The following is a 14,879-nucleotide window of genomic DNA, read 5'->3' on the forward strand; positions in this document are numbered from 1 at the left end:
AAAAATGTACAATATCACAAAAATGGAAGAAATGCAAATTAAAACAGTAAGAAACGTTTTTACTTTTTTTTGCAATCACAAATATTTTTACAATGATAATGCACAATCCAAGTATGAGTATGGTGAAACAAGCAATATCAGACCCAACTGCTTAAAGTATTAATCAGTAAAATACTTTTGAAAACCAGTGTGGCAATATTTTAAAAAATTGTTTTAAATAATCGTAATTTTTGACCTAGTAATTCCTCTTCTGGAAATCTATCCTAAAGCAATAAGTAAGCAGTTAAAATATTAACTATTTTAATATTAAAATATTAATGGGGAAAGGGATGATACAGGATGCAAATTTATACATACAGTATGATTAAAACCATGTAAAAATTTATGCAAACTAATAAAATTTATGCATAGAACGAAAAAGAGAAATAAAATGCATTGTTAGCAGTGACTAAGTGATTTCGCCATGGAGAATTCTTTTTTCTTCTCAACATTTCCTTATTTTCTTTATTGAGTTAAGAAAATGTCTGCACAGAGTACATTTGCTTTCGGTGATGAATTCTCTTCAAAAATTCCCTTAAGGCCAGAATCTTGCAAGTTGGTCTGAGCTAATTTTTAACTTTTTTTGCTAGTGTGGAAATTCAATGTAAAGATTTCTACACCATAAATGATAAGACATGTTCTTATGCTCTTTAGTTGTTGTGATTAAGATGATCTGGGGGGACTTCCCTGGTGCAGCAGTGGATAAGACTCTGAGCTCCCAATGCAGGGGGCCTGGGTTCAATCCCTGGTCAGGGAACTAGATCCCACATGCATGCTGCAATTAAGAGTTCGCATGCCATGGGCTTCCCTGGTGGCGCAGTGGTTGAGAATCTGCCTGCCAATGCAGGGGACACGGGTTCGAGCCCTGGTCTGGGAAGATCCCACATGCCGCAGAGCAACTCGGCCCGTGAGCCACAATTACTGAGCCTGCGAGTCTGGAGCCTGTGCTCGGCAACGAGAGGCCGTGATAGTGAGAGGCCCGCGCACCGCGATGAAGAGTGGCCCCCACACCGCTATGAAGAGTGGCCCCCGCTTGCCACAACTAGAGAAAGCCCTCGCACAGAAACGAAGACCCAACACAGCCATACATACATACATACATACATAAATAAAAAAAAAAGAATGTAAGCAGACAAGAATAGCATTAAAAAAAATAAAAAAATAAAAAAATAAAAAAAAGAGTTCACATGCCACAACTAAGAAGCCCACATGCCACAACTAAGGAGCCCACGTGCTGCAACTAAGAAGCCCACCTGCAGCAACTAAGACCTGGCGCAACCAATTAAATAAATAAATGAATTAAAAAAAAAAAAGATGATCTTCAGTATTTTTTGCTTATCTTAAGATTTCATAAGGCAACTTTCCTATACACTGTTTTTTGATATTGATTTTTTGACAAATTGCAAAATACAGAAATTAACTTAAAAAAATGAAGCACATCTATATGTACTAACATGGAACCATAAGTTGTAGAATAATACATATAGCATAATATCACTTATCTAAATAAACATTTCTACATGTACTTATATTGGCATTGAGAAAATTATGGTTTTCTTAAGGGTTCCAGTTATGTGCCAGATAATCGAGGTTTCACTAGTGCAATAGTATCCCTGAAAGGTGTTCTCTCAAAGCAGTTAGATACCACAATAGGGGTGTTTGGGAAGTCACAAACTTCCTGAAATTATTTATAAAAATTTTGTATATGTGTTTTTCTGGGAAGTGGATTCACAGGTTTCATCAGATTCTCAATGAAGTCTGTGGCCCTAAAAATCTAAGCATTTATCCTATAAAAATGTGATTCAGCTTACAATGCTCAACCATTTTCACTACCCAAGACTGACTGAAAATGCTTGAGATCCTGATAACCCTAAACCTAACAAAGTCGAACTCTGAAATATGCTCAATAAATGTTAAACAGCATTTACAGATTTCTTATCATGCATGAATGTCAATATATGCTATAACCACTCAGAAGCAAGCACCTGAATTTTAGGGTGCCCTTATAACTTATCATCCAAACTGGGATCCTTTAAAGAATAAAAACCCACTCTATTAATAATTAACAAAAGAGTTAAACTGAGACTGTCCCTGGCAAACCAAAACATATTGTTACCCTTCTTAAATTACACAACGACTCAGTGATATCTGAAAGATTTGTCTACAGTTCTTAGTCCAAGATAGAACTTCACCTCCTGGTTCACAACGCAGCTAGATGTTCAAATGTCTCCTACTCATGGTGGTAGCTAATTTTTGTTGCCTCCATGGAAAAATAGTAAAGTAGCCCTTTAAATAAAGTCGTGCAGCTATTCATACATTTATAGAATTGCTTTATATTTCAGAAATTTAGAATTACTTTCCAGATCCTTCTTACTTTCTATCCAGACTTCTTTCAATCCTTCCATCCTTCTTTCTTTCAACATAACTTTACATTTAGTGGAGTTATGTTAGTTATTTTCTTTTTTAAGAGATATTATGAAAATCAGAATCATTCGCTCATTCATTTATTCATTCATTTTTAAATGTGTGGAGCATCTACCACATGCCAGCCACCATTTTTAGGTGCTAAGGTTTCTGTGGTACACAAAACATGACAAAATGCCCACCCTCATGGAGATTACATTCCAGTGTATTAGATAGAAAAACAAGATAAACAAATTGACCAGGGAAGGCTTCAGTGAGTAAAAACGCAAAAGAAGACAGCTATCTTTACTGATATCAGCAGGAAAAAGTATTCTATGTAGAGTAAACAGCAGGTATTAAGGGCTCTGAGGTAGAAGGAAGGGCATGTTCAAGGAACAGCAAAGAGGTCACGTGGCTGGAACAGAGTGAAGAAGGAAGAGAATAGTAGGAAATGAGAGTGGAAAGGTAAAAGAGGGTCAGATCACATAGGTTCTAGTAGATAATAGTTAAGGTCTATAGCTTTTCTCTAAGTGAGATGGAAAGCTGTTGGAGGGTTTTCAACGGAAAAATTATAAGACCTAATGGAATTTTTAACAGGATTACTCTGGCTGTGTGCTAAGAACAGACTGCAGGGAAGCAAAGGCAGAAGTAGGGAGACCAGTTAGAAAGCCACTTCTATGAACCAGGCAAAAGATGGTGGCGTGTACCAGGATGATGGCAGAATGGTGATAAATGGTCAAATCTGGATACATTTTGGAGATAGAGCCAACAGGATTTGCTGATAGACCAGATGTTGGGTGTGAGACAAAGAGAAAAGTCAAAAATGGCACCAAGATTTCTGGCCCAAGCAGCTAGAACAATGGAACTGACATTAACTGAGACAGGGAAGGCTGCAAAAGAAGCTGGTTTGTGAGGGATCATGAAAAGCTCAGTTAGAGACACATTAAGTTAGGGATGTCCATTAGATAAGTAGGCCCCTGGATATACAGATCTGGAGGTGAAGGGACAGGAAGAGATAGATTTGGGAGCCAATGCAGATGGTATTTAAAGCCATGAGACTGGATGAGATCACTGTCTTAGGGAATGGGACAGAAAAGAGAAGAGAACCAAGGACTGATCCTTGGGAAACTCCAAAATTTAGAGATAAGGGAAATGATATGCAATCAGCAAGAGAAACCAAGATAGTATATGAACTCTGGGTACATAAAAAGTTTCAACAAACTTATTAAGGTTGAATTAATGAGAAAAATAATGGAAAACTCAAAACCATTAGGAACTCTGCAATATTGCTAAAATGATGTATTTTGCAAAGAATTATAATGGAAGGAATGCTCCACTGACTTTATTTTTTTCATGCCAATTGAGGAAGACTGAAAAGAGGAAAAAGAGCTTGTACCCAGATGCTGGCAACTGAGGGCACTGATACGTCCTGCTTCCTGAGTACTGGCAACACTAGAGGCCAACAGGAGATACCTCAGGGACTGCAGAGAAGAGCAAAACAACTCAGAATCATGTCCCCAGCAACTATTTACAGAGGAGATATCTAATGCAAATGGCTACAGGAGTACAAAAAAATTGATTTGCATAAGGAGCACCTTTCAAAGAATATGTTTGAAGCCCCATTACTTCAGGTAAATTATAATGTAGTGGCTAAGCTAGTTTAATTTGTTTTCATCACCTGTAATATCATCAAACAGGAAGTAGCAGGAGCCTCATGGTTACATATGCTATTTTTTTAAATCAACCTTTGCACAACTGAGTATAAAAATAGTCATTCAGGCAAAGGCAGAGAGCAGGGACCTAAAAGTTCAATTTAACCTCACACCCAATGTCCTGGATTTCCTCACCACTCATCTCTCACACTAAAAATTCAAACAGTTCTAGTACCCAGTTTCAGTATAAAGCCTAAATCTAAGAAGACTCTTTGAATTGCCATCCTAAAGCAAATAGGATCCCCAGGATTAGGAAACAGTAATATCCAAATCATAAATTCAGTGGTAACAATTTTAACCTTCGATCTCCAGACTTGAGATAATCTAATCTCCAGTGTTTACTGCCTACTAGACTATTTCAGCATCAATTCTGTATAGTCATACTACCTATACTCTCAGTCCGCCCCACCTTGGGTGAGGCCAATAATTAAATGCAGGTAGGTTCGGGATTGGATGAGGTGGGCAACACCCTGGGATCATAAAGCCTCTGCTGACCTTGATTCAGAATTTGATAATGAAGAACATCTTAATCCACAGGTGACCTACCTAGATAAAATGGAAATTAGATAAATCCACATGACTTGATAGCTGAACTCTGGGAATAAAACTTCCAAGAATCACTGGGAAATTTACCAGCGGACCAACCCAAAGACTAGCATAAAGTATGGTCTCAAAGAAAAACTGAACACCTTCAAGCTGTGAAGATAATTAGGTAAGATAATATTCCCTCAGACAGTAACTTAACACACATACATTGTATTAAAGATATTGTATTAGAGGTCTTCTGGAAAACTACAAAACAGAAGTTGCATTCCTGATAAAGACAAAATAATCGAGAGCAGATGATGAAAACAAAAAAATCACCCACAAATATAACATTAATAGATCTCTAATAACAGATATCTAATATCTAATATAGTTGCATATAGTTATGCTAATAGGGGTAGTAGCTATTCAAAGTGACTATAATCAAATTAAATTTCATGAAAAAAGTGAGCTAAGAGCAAATGGCAGAGAAACAGTGAAAGTCCTGAAAATCAAAACAGAAAGCACTTAAGATGACTTGACACTGAAATGAGAAGTCACATTGGATAAAAAAGCAAAATCCAACTATATTCTATTCATTAAAAAAGACCCGCTTTAAACTTAAAAATTTTTACACAGCAAAGGAAACCATAAACAAAATGAAAAGACAACCCACAGAATGGGAGAAAATATTTGCAAACGATGCAACCAACAAGGGACTTATCTCCAAAATATACAAACAACTCATGCTGCTCAATATCAAAAAACAAAAAACCCAATCAAAAATTGGACAGAAGATCTAAATAGACATTTCTCCAAAGACAGACAAACGGCCAAAAAGCACATGAAAAGATGCTCAACATCACTAATTATTAGAGAAATGTACATCAAAACTTCACTAACGTATCACCTCGCACTGGTCAGAATGGCCATTATCAAAAAATCTACAAACAATAAATGCTGGAGAGGGTGTGGAGAAAAGGAAACCCTCTTCCACTGTTCGTGGGAATGTAAACTGGTACAACCATTATGGAGAACAGTACAGAGGTTCCTTAAAAAACTAAAAACAGAACTACCATATCATCTAGCAATCCCACTCCTGGGCATGTATCTGGGGAAAACCATAATTCGAAAAGATACATGCACCCCAATGTTCACTGCAGCACTATTTACAATAGCCAAGACATGGGAGCCACCTAAATGTCCATCGACAGAGGAACAGATAAAGAAGATGTGGTACATATATACAATGGAATTTTACTCAGCCATAAAAAAGAATGAAATAATGCCATTTGCAGCAACATGGATGGACCTAGAGATTACCATGCTAAGTGAAGTCAGACAGAGAAAGAATATCATATAATAAATAGCCCACCTATATGTAGAATCTAATTTTTAAAATGATACAAATGAACTTATTTACAAAACAGAAACAGACTCACAGATCTCGAAATCAAACTTATGGTTACCAAAGGGGAAACATGGGGGAGAGTGATAAATCAGGAGATTGGGATTAATATATACACACTACTACATATAAAATAGATTAACAAGGACCTACTGTATAGCACAGGGAACTCTTCTCAATATTCTGTAATAACCTATATGGGAAAAGAATCTGAAAAAGGATGTGCGCACACACACACACATATATGATTCACTCTGCTGTACACCTGAAACGAACACAATACTGTAAGTCAACTATATTCCAATAAAAACTTTAAAAATTTAAAAATAAATAAATAAATAAATATTATACCATGTTAAAAAAAAAAACACTCCAAATATAAAGACACACGTAGGTTAACAGTAAAAGAATAGAAACAGATATATCATGTGAACCCTAATCAAAAGAAGGCTGAACAGGCTATATTAATACTAGACAAATTAGATTTCAGAATAAGAAATATCAGTGGAAATAAAAAAGAACACTTCATAAAGATAAGGTGTCGATTTATCAAGAGAATATAACAATAAGAAATGAATATACACCTAATAACAGAGCTTCAAAATATATGAAGACAAAACAGAACTGGGAGGAGAAACAGAAAAATCTGTGATTACAGTTGCAGATTTCAACATTCCTCTCATAATAACTGATTAAATAAACAGAAAATTAGTAAGGCTGTAGAAAACTTGAACACTACCACCAGCCAAGTAGACCTAATTGATATTCTTAGAAAACCACCCCCAGCCATGGCACAATATACACTTTCTTTTCAAATACACATTCACTAAGGCAGACAATAATCTGGGACATTAAACAAATCTCAATTAATTTAAAGACTGAAACCATACAAAGTATGTTTCGTGATCACAACAGAATTAAACTAGAAACCAGGAACAGAAAGATATTGGAGGGACTTCCCTGGTGGTCCAGTGGGTAAGACCCTGCGCTCCCAATGCAGGGGACCCAGGTATGATTCCTGCTCGGGGAACTAGATCCCACACACGTGTCACAACTAAGTAACCCGCGTGTCACAATCAAGAGTCCACACACTGTGATCCCACAACTAAAGATCCCACATGCCGCAACTAAGACCCAGTGCAGCCAAAATAAATAAATAAATAAATTTTTTAAAAAAAGATATTGGAAAACTTCAAAACATCTGGAAATTAACTCACTGCTAAATAGCTCTTGGGTCAAAGAAGAAATCACAGGGAAATTAGAAAATAGTCTGAAGTGAATGAAAAACAAAACGTATCAAAATTTCTGGGATGTAGCTAACTGTGCTGAAAGGGAAATTTATAGCATTAAACGCTTAAAGAAGACAGACTTCCAAACAATAAGCCTTAAGAAACCAGAAAAAGAACAAATTAAACCCAGAATAAGCAGAAGGAATAAAATAACAGAGCAAAAAATTTATGAAATAAAAAACAGAAAAACAATAGAATCAATTAAACCAATAGCTGGTTCTCAAAAAGATCAAAATAACAATGCCAGGAATAAGGAACGTGAGTTTACTACAGATTATAAAAATATTAAAAGAATGAGAAAATATGAACAAATATACAATTTAGATGAAATGGGCAAATACCTTGATATAAACTACCAAAGTTCCCTCAAGATGAAACAAACTAGCTATTGACTACAGTAATAGCCCTAGCTATTGACTACACTAATTGGATTTGTAGTTAAAAATCCTCCCACAAAGAAAACTCCAGACCCAGACAGCTTCACTGGTGAATTCTAACATTAAGAAAGAAATAATAACCATCCTACAAATACTCTTGCAAAAAAACTGAAGAGGAGGGAATACTTCTAAACTCATTCTAAGATACAAGCATTACTTGATACCAAAACCAGGGAAAAATATTATAAAATACAGACCAATATCCCTAAAAACAAAGATGTAAAAATTCTACCCAAAATTTTAACAAATCACAACCAACAATACATTAAAAAAATAATATATCATGATCAACTGGGGTTTAGCCAAGGAATGAAAGTTTGGTTCACATTTAAAATCATTCAATTTAATCCATCATATTAAAGACTAAACAAAAAAATTATATGTTCATCTTAAAAAATAAAGGAAAAGCATCAAACAAAATTCAACACCCACTCATGATAAAAACTCTCCATACTAGGAATAGAAGGGACCTTCTCAACCTGATAAAGGGCATCTACAAAAAGACCCATACTGGCTTCCCTGGTGGCGCAGCGGTTGAGAATCCACCTGCCAATGCCCGGGACACGGGTTCGATCCCTGGTCCAGGAAGATCCCACATGCCGCAGAGCAACTAAGCCCATGCACAACTACTGAGCCTGCGCTCTAGAGCTCGTGAGCCACAACTACTGAGCTTGCATGCTGCAACTACTGAAGCCCACGTGCCTAGAGCCTGTGCCCTGCAACAAGAGAAGCTACAGCAATGAGAAGCCCAAATGCCGCAACAAAGAGTAGCTAGCCCCCGCTCACCGCAACTAGAAAAAGCCCGCGCACAGCAACGAAGACACAACTCAGCCAAAAATAAATAAATAAATAAATAAATAAATAAAATTTATTTTTTAAAAAAAAGATCCATACTAAACATTGTACTTAATGTTTAGATGATTTTTTTTTTAATTTACTTATTTATTTTTGGCTGCATTGGGTCTTTGTTGCTGTGTGTGGGCTTTTTCTAGTTGCAGTGAGCAGGGGCTACTCTTCATTGCAGTGCACAGACTTCTCATTGCGGTGGCTTCTCTTGTTGCAGGGCACAGGCTCTAGGTGGATGGCCTTCAGTAGTTGTGGCTTGTGGGCTCTAGAGCACAGGCTCTGTAGCTGTGGCGCACAGGCTTAGTTGCTCCGTGGCATGTGGAATCTTCCCAGACTAGGGCTCAAACCCATGTCCCTTGCACTGGCAGGTGGATTCTTAGCCACTGTGCCAGTAGGGAAGCCCATACTTAATGTTTAAAGACCCATTAAAACTGGGAAAAGGGCAATGATGTTCACACTCAACACTTCTACTCAACAGTGTACTTAAGGTCCTAAGCAGTGCAATAGGACAAGAAAAAGAAATAAAAAGCATACAGATTGTAAAAGGAGAAGTAAAATTGTCTTTATTCAATGATGGCATGATCATCTATGCAGAAAACTCCTAGGAACATAATAAAAAGCTACTAGAAGCCAAAGCAATCTTGAAGGGAAAAAACGGAGCTGGAGGAATCAGGCTCCCGGACTTTATACTACAAAGCTACAGTAATCAAGACAATATGGTACTGGTGCAAAACAGAAATATATATCAATGGAACAGGATAGAAAGCCCAGAGGTAAACCCACACACCTATGGTCAACTAATCTATGACAAAGGAGGCAAGGATATACAATGGAGAAAAGACAGTCTCTTCAATAAGTGGTGCCGGGAAAACAGGACAGCTACAGTAAAAGAGTAAAATTAGAACACTGTCTAACACCATACACAAAAATAAACTCAAAATGGATTAAAGACCTAAATGTAAGACCAGACACTATAAAACTGTTAGAGGAAAACATAGGAAGAACACTCTTTGACATAAATCACAGCAAGATCTTTTCTGACCCACCTCCTAGAGTAATGGAAAGAAAAAGAAAAATAAACAAATGGTACCTAATGAAACTTAAAAGCTTTTGCACAGCAAAGGAAACTATAAACAAGATGAAAAGATAACCCTCAGAATGGGAGAAAATATTTGCAAACAAATCAACGGACAAAGGATTAATCTCCAAAATATATAACAGCTCATGCAGCTCAATATTAAAAAAACAAAAAACCCAATCAAAAAATGGGCAGAAGGGGCTTCCCTGGTGGCACAGTGGTTAAGAATCTGCCTGCCAATGCAGGGGACACACGTTCGATCCCTGGTCCAGGAAGATCCCACATGCCGCAGAGCAACTAAGCCTGTGCGCCACAACTACTGAGCCTGCACTCTAAAGCCCAAGAGCCACAACTACTGAGCCCAAGTGCCAAAACTACTGCAGCCCTCACGCCTAGAGCCCACACTCTGCAACAAGAGAAGCCCACCCACCGCAACAAAGAGTAGTCCCCGCTCGCCGCAACTAAAGAAAGCCTGCGTGCAGCAACAAAGACCCAACACAGCCAAAGTAAATAAATTAAAAAAAGAAAAAAAAATGGGCAGAAGACCTAAATAGACATTTCTCCAAAGAAGACATACAGATGGCCAAGAGGCACATGAAAAGTTACTCAACATCACTAATTATTAGAGAAATGCAAATCAAAACTATAATGAGGTATCACCTCACACCAGTTAGAATGGGCATCATCAGAAAATCTACAAACAACAAATGCTGGAGTGGGTGTGGAGAAAAGGGAACCCTCTTGCACTGTTGGTGGGAATGTAAATTGATACAGCCACAATGGAGAATAGTATGGAGTTTCCTTAAAAAACTAAAAATAGAATTATCATATGACCCAGCAATCCCACTACTGGGCATATACCCAGAGAAAACCATAATTCAAAAAGACACACGCGCCCCAATGTTCATTGCAGCACTATTTGCAATAGCCAGGTCATGGAAGCAACCTAAATGCCCATCGCCAGACGAATGGATAAAGAAGATGTGGTACATATACACAGCGGAATATTACTCAGCCATAAAAAGGAACGAAATTGGGTCATTTGTAGAGATGTGGATGGATCTAGAGACTGTCATACAGAGTGAAGTGAGTCAGAAAGAGAAAAACAAATATCGTATATTAACACATATATGTGGAATCTAGAATAATGGTACAGATGAACCGGTCTGCAAGGCAGAAATAGAGACACAGATGTGGAGAACAAACGTACGGACACCAAGGGGGGAAAGCAGGGGGCGGGTGGGGGGGTCGGATGAATTGGGAGATTGGGATTGACATATATACACTAATATGTATAAAATAGGTAACTAACAAGAACCTGCTGTATAAAAAAAATAAAATAAAATTGAAAAAAAAAAGCTACTAGAATTATCTCAAGATCACAGGATACAATGTCAATATACAAGAATCCACTGTATTTCCACATATGAATAATAATCCACTGAAAATTTAAATTAAAAATACTATTTACAATAGCATAAAGAATACAAAATGTTTGGGATAAATTTAACAAAAAATGTACAATACTCATACACTGCAAACTATAAAACACTGTTAAGTGATATTTTTTAAAAGACCTAAATAATGGAGAAATATACTATTTTAATCGATGGGACAATTCAATACTGTTAAGACATCAATTCTCCTGAAATTGATCTAGAGACTGAATGCAATCTCCTTCAAAATACCAGCAGGCTTTTTGTAGAAATGGATAAGCTGATTCTGAAAGTTGTAAGAAAATGCAAAAGACCTATGACTGCTGAGACAACGTTTTTAAAAAAGAACAAAATTAGAACTTATTCTACCTGGTTTCAAGACTTTAGTTATAATATCCAAAACTGTGTGGTATTCCAAAGATGAGCATATATTAATGGAACAAAATAAGAGTCCAGGACCCACATATATGGTTTCAATAAAGGTGTTAGGGCAATTTAATGGGGAAAGATAATATTTTCAACTAGTGGTGTTGGGACAACTGGATATACGTATGCAAAAAAAAAAGATCCCCAACCTATGCCTCACACCATACATAAAAATTAACTCTAAATGGGTTATAGACCTAAATGTTAGACTAAAATTGTAAAACTTTGGGAAGAAAACATAGGAGAAAGTCTTAGTGACCTTAGGTTTAGGCAAAGATTTTTTAAGTAGGATGCAAAAAGCCTGAAAAATTTGTAAACTGAACTTCACCAAAATTAAAAAACTTCTGATCTTCAAAATACACTATTAAGGATATGAAAAAGCAAGCCACAGACAGGGAGAAAATACTTGCAAAACATTTGTCTCATAAAGGACTTTGATCCACAAGTTTTACACCTTAATAAGAAAACCAATCTGCTTTTTAAAAAATAGGCAAAAGATTTGTACAGATACTTAACCAAGAAACAAAAAAAACAAAAAAACAAATGTATGCATTGCCAATAAGCACATGAAAAGATGCTCAAAATGATTAGTAATTCATTAGGGCAACATAAATTAAAACCTCAATGAAATACTACTATTCACCCAACAGAATGATTGAAATTTTAAAAACTGATGATACCAAGTGTTGGGAAGGATGTAGAGCAACTAGAACTCTCACACTGCTAAGTGGGAAAGTAAAATGGTTCAGCCACTTTAACTGTGGCTCATGAATTTAAACATGTCCTTATCACATGACCAAGTAATCCTACCCCTAGATATTTACTTAAGAGAAATAAAAACATGAACATGCAATGACTTGTACTTGAATGTTTATGCAGCTTTATTTACAGCCAAAAAACTGGAAAGAACCCAAAATGTCCAACTGGTTAATAGATAAACAAACTGTGGTCTATCCATACAAGGGAATACTACTCAGAAATAAAAAAGGACAAACTACTGGTATACACAACAACATGGATGAATCTTGAAAGCACTGTACATAGTGAAATAAGTCAGACACAAAAGGTTACGTACTGTATAATTCCATTTACATGAAATTCTAGAAAGGGTAAAACATGAAATTCTAGAAATCCAGGAAATTCTAGAAAGTGATAGAAAGCAGAGAAGTAATCGCCCAGGGTGAGGGTTATAGGGAGGGAACTGACTGCAAAAGGGCATGGAAGAACTTTCTGGAGTTATGAGAATAGTCTATATTATGATTGTAGTAGTGATTATGAAATGTAGCAGGATGCTATGGTCCTTTCCCCCCATGTCCTCAGCCTGCCTTATGTCTGTGGAAAAACTTTAGCCAAAGAATAAGTTTAATCAGAGAAGTGAGAAAATGCAGAAACAAAGGAAAACAGCCCAACAAGACTAACAGCCCAACAAGACAAGTTTAGTCATTAAGCGTAGTCAAGGACCTTTAGTTCCTTCTCAAGGGCTATAGATAATATTCTGAGCCATATCCTGTGAGCTGTCTTATAGATACTAAAACCCCCACCAGGAGGAAGAAGTTAACTACATGATGACCAGACTGTAGCCATGACATAAGCTTCCACAATTCCGAGAGCTGGCCTCAAAGAAATGGGAACAAACCGACCCTGGAACTGAAGATTAACTGTACTTAAAACAATCAGGATGATGCTGGCCAGACCACTGATAACCAATTTCAAGATGACTGTCAGAGCTGACTGTGCTGTTTCTGCATGTAGCTCCCTCCCTCTGTCTATAAAAGGGTCAGTCTTTGGACAGGCAGCAGTAAACCACCCCCACCCTGGGTGCCAGCCTCCAAAATAAAGCAAACTTTCCTTTCCACTAACCTTGCCTCTTTATTGGCTTTTGAGTGGCAAGTAGCCGGACCCCCATTTTCGGTAACAATTATACAACTGTATACATTTGTTAAAACGCATCGAACTGTGTACTTAAACTGGTGAATGCTTTACTTAAAACATTTGTCAAAACTCATGAAGTTGTATACTTAAAACTGGTAAATTTGAAGTATGTAAATTATACCTCAAAAGAGCCTATTTAAGAAAAGATGCTTCAGGGAGTTCCCTGGTGGTCTAGTGGTTAGGATTTGGCACTTTCACTGCCATGGCCCAGGTTCAGTCCCGGGTCGGGGAACTGAGATGCCGCAAGCCAAGTGGCACAGTCAAAAAAAAAAAAAAAAAAAAGATGCTTCTAAAAGAATAAGAAAAACTATGAGTAGGAGACAATGTTAATAATTATAATTACCACATTATTACTGTACATATACTGTATGCCAGGTGCTTAACTTAAATGATTATATTTTATCTCAAAACCACCAAGTGAATTAGGCATTATTATTTCTATTTTCTTTAATAGATAATAAGATTGAATAACTACCTAGTAAGTAGCAGAGACAAGATGATCTGAGTCAGTCTGGCCTCTTTAACAAAAACTTGTACTCTCAGAAAAGTGTTCTACTTTACTGGAGTTCAAAAAGCACAAAATTGAGCATAATATGAGGTTGGTCTATTCACATAGGTAGAGTTTAACAGTGTTCATCTATGGGGAATAGGGCATTAGTAGGTATAAAAAAGATTTTTATTTTATACTTTAAATACTTCTGAATTGTTTAAAAATATTTTTTAAACAAGCATTTTATATCTTTCAGTAACATATTTAAGAAGATGTTATGGGGGCTCCCCTGGTGGCGCAGTGGTTAAGAACCCACCTGCCAATGCAGGGGACATGGGTTCGAGCCCTGGTCCGGGAAGATTCCACACGCCGCAGAGCAACTAAGCCTGTGCGCCACAACTACTGAGCCTGCACTCTGGAGCCTGCAAGCCACAACTACTGAGCCCGCGTGCCACAACTACTGAGCCCGTGTGCCACAACTACTGAAGCCCACGCACCTAGAGCCCGTGCTCCACAACAAGAGAAGCCACTGCAATAAGAAGATCGTGCACCGGAACGAAGAGTAGCCCCCGCTCACCGCAACTAGAGAAGGCCCGCATACAGCAACAAAGACCCAATGCAACCAAAAATAAATAAAAATAAATTTTTTAAAATGTTTAAAAAGATGTTATATATCTCTAATTATTAAATTCATAATGGGTCCCATTCTTCTGTTATAACTTTAAAATTGTGAAATATTTAGTAAAACATCCTTCTATATACTGCCGGATGTTTAAGAGGCGCTAACATCTAGAAACCAACATTTGAAAATGGCTTACATTAATCCAAAATATATATATGTAGATACCAAATAAATAC

General features: G+C 37.0%; 1 protein-coding gene across 6 annotated transcripts in view; it reads right to left on the bottom strand.

The window, feature by feature from the left end:
• The window catches only part of MRPL42 (mitochondrial ribosomal protein L42), a 63,563-nt gene that overhangs the window by 31,787 nt on the left and 16,897 nt on the right, over window positions 1–14,879 (bottom strand). The gene's annotated exons all lie outside the window — the stretch shown is intronic.

The sequence above is a fragment of the Balaenoptera physalus genome (assembly GCF_965194825.1).
Source record: "Balaenoptera physalus genome assembly, chromosome: 13".
Classification (NCBI taxonomy): domain Eukaryota; kingdom Metazoa; phylum Chordata; class Mammalia; order Artiodactyla; family Balaenopteridae; genus Balaenoptera; species Balaenoptera physalus.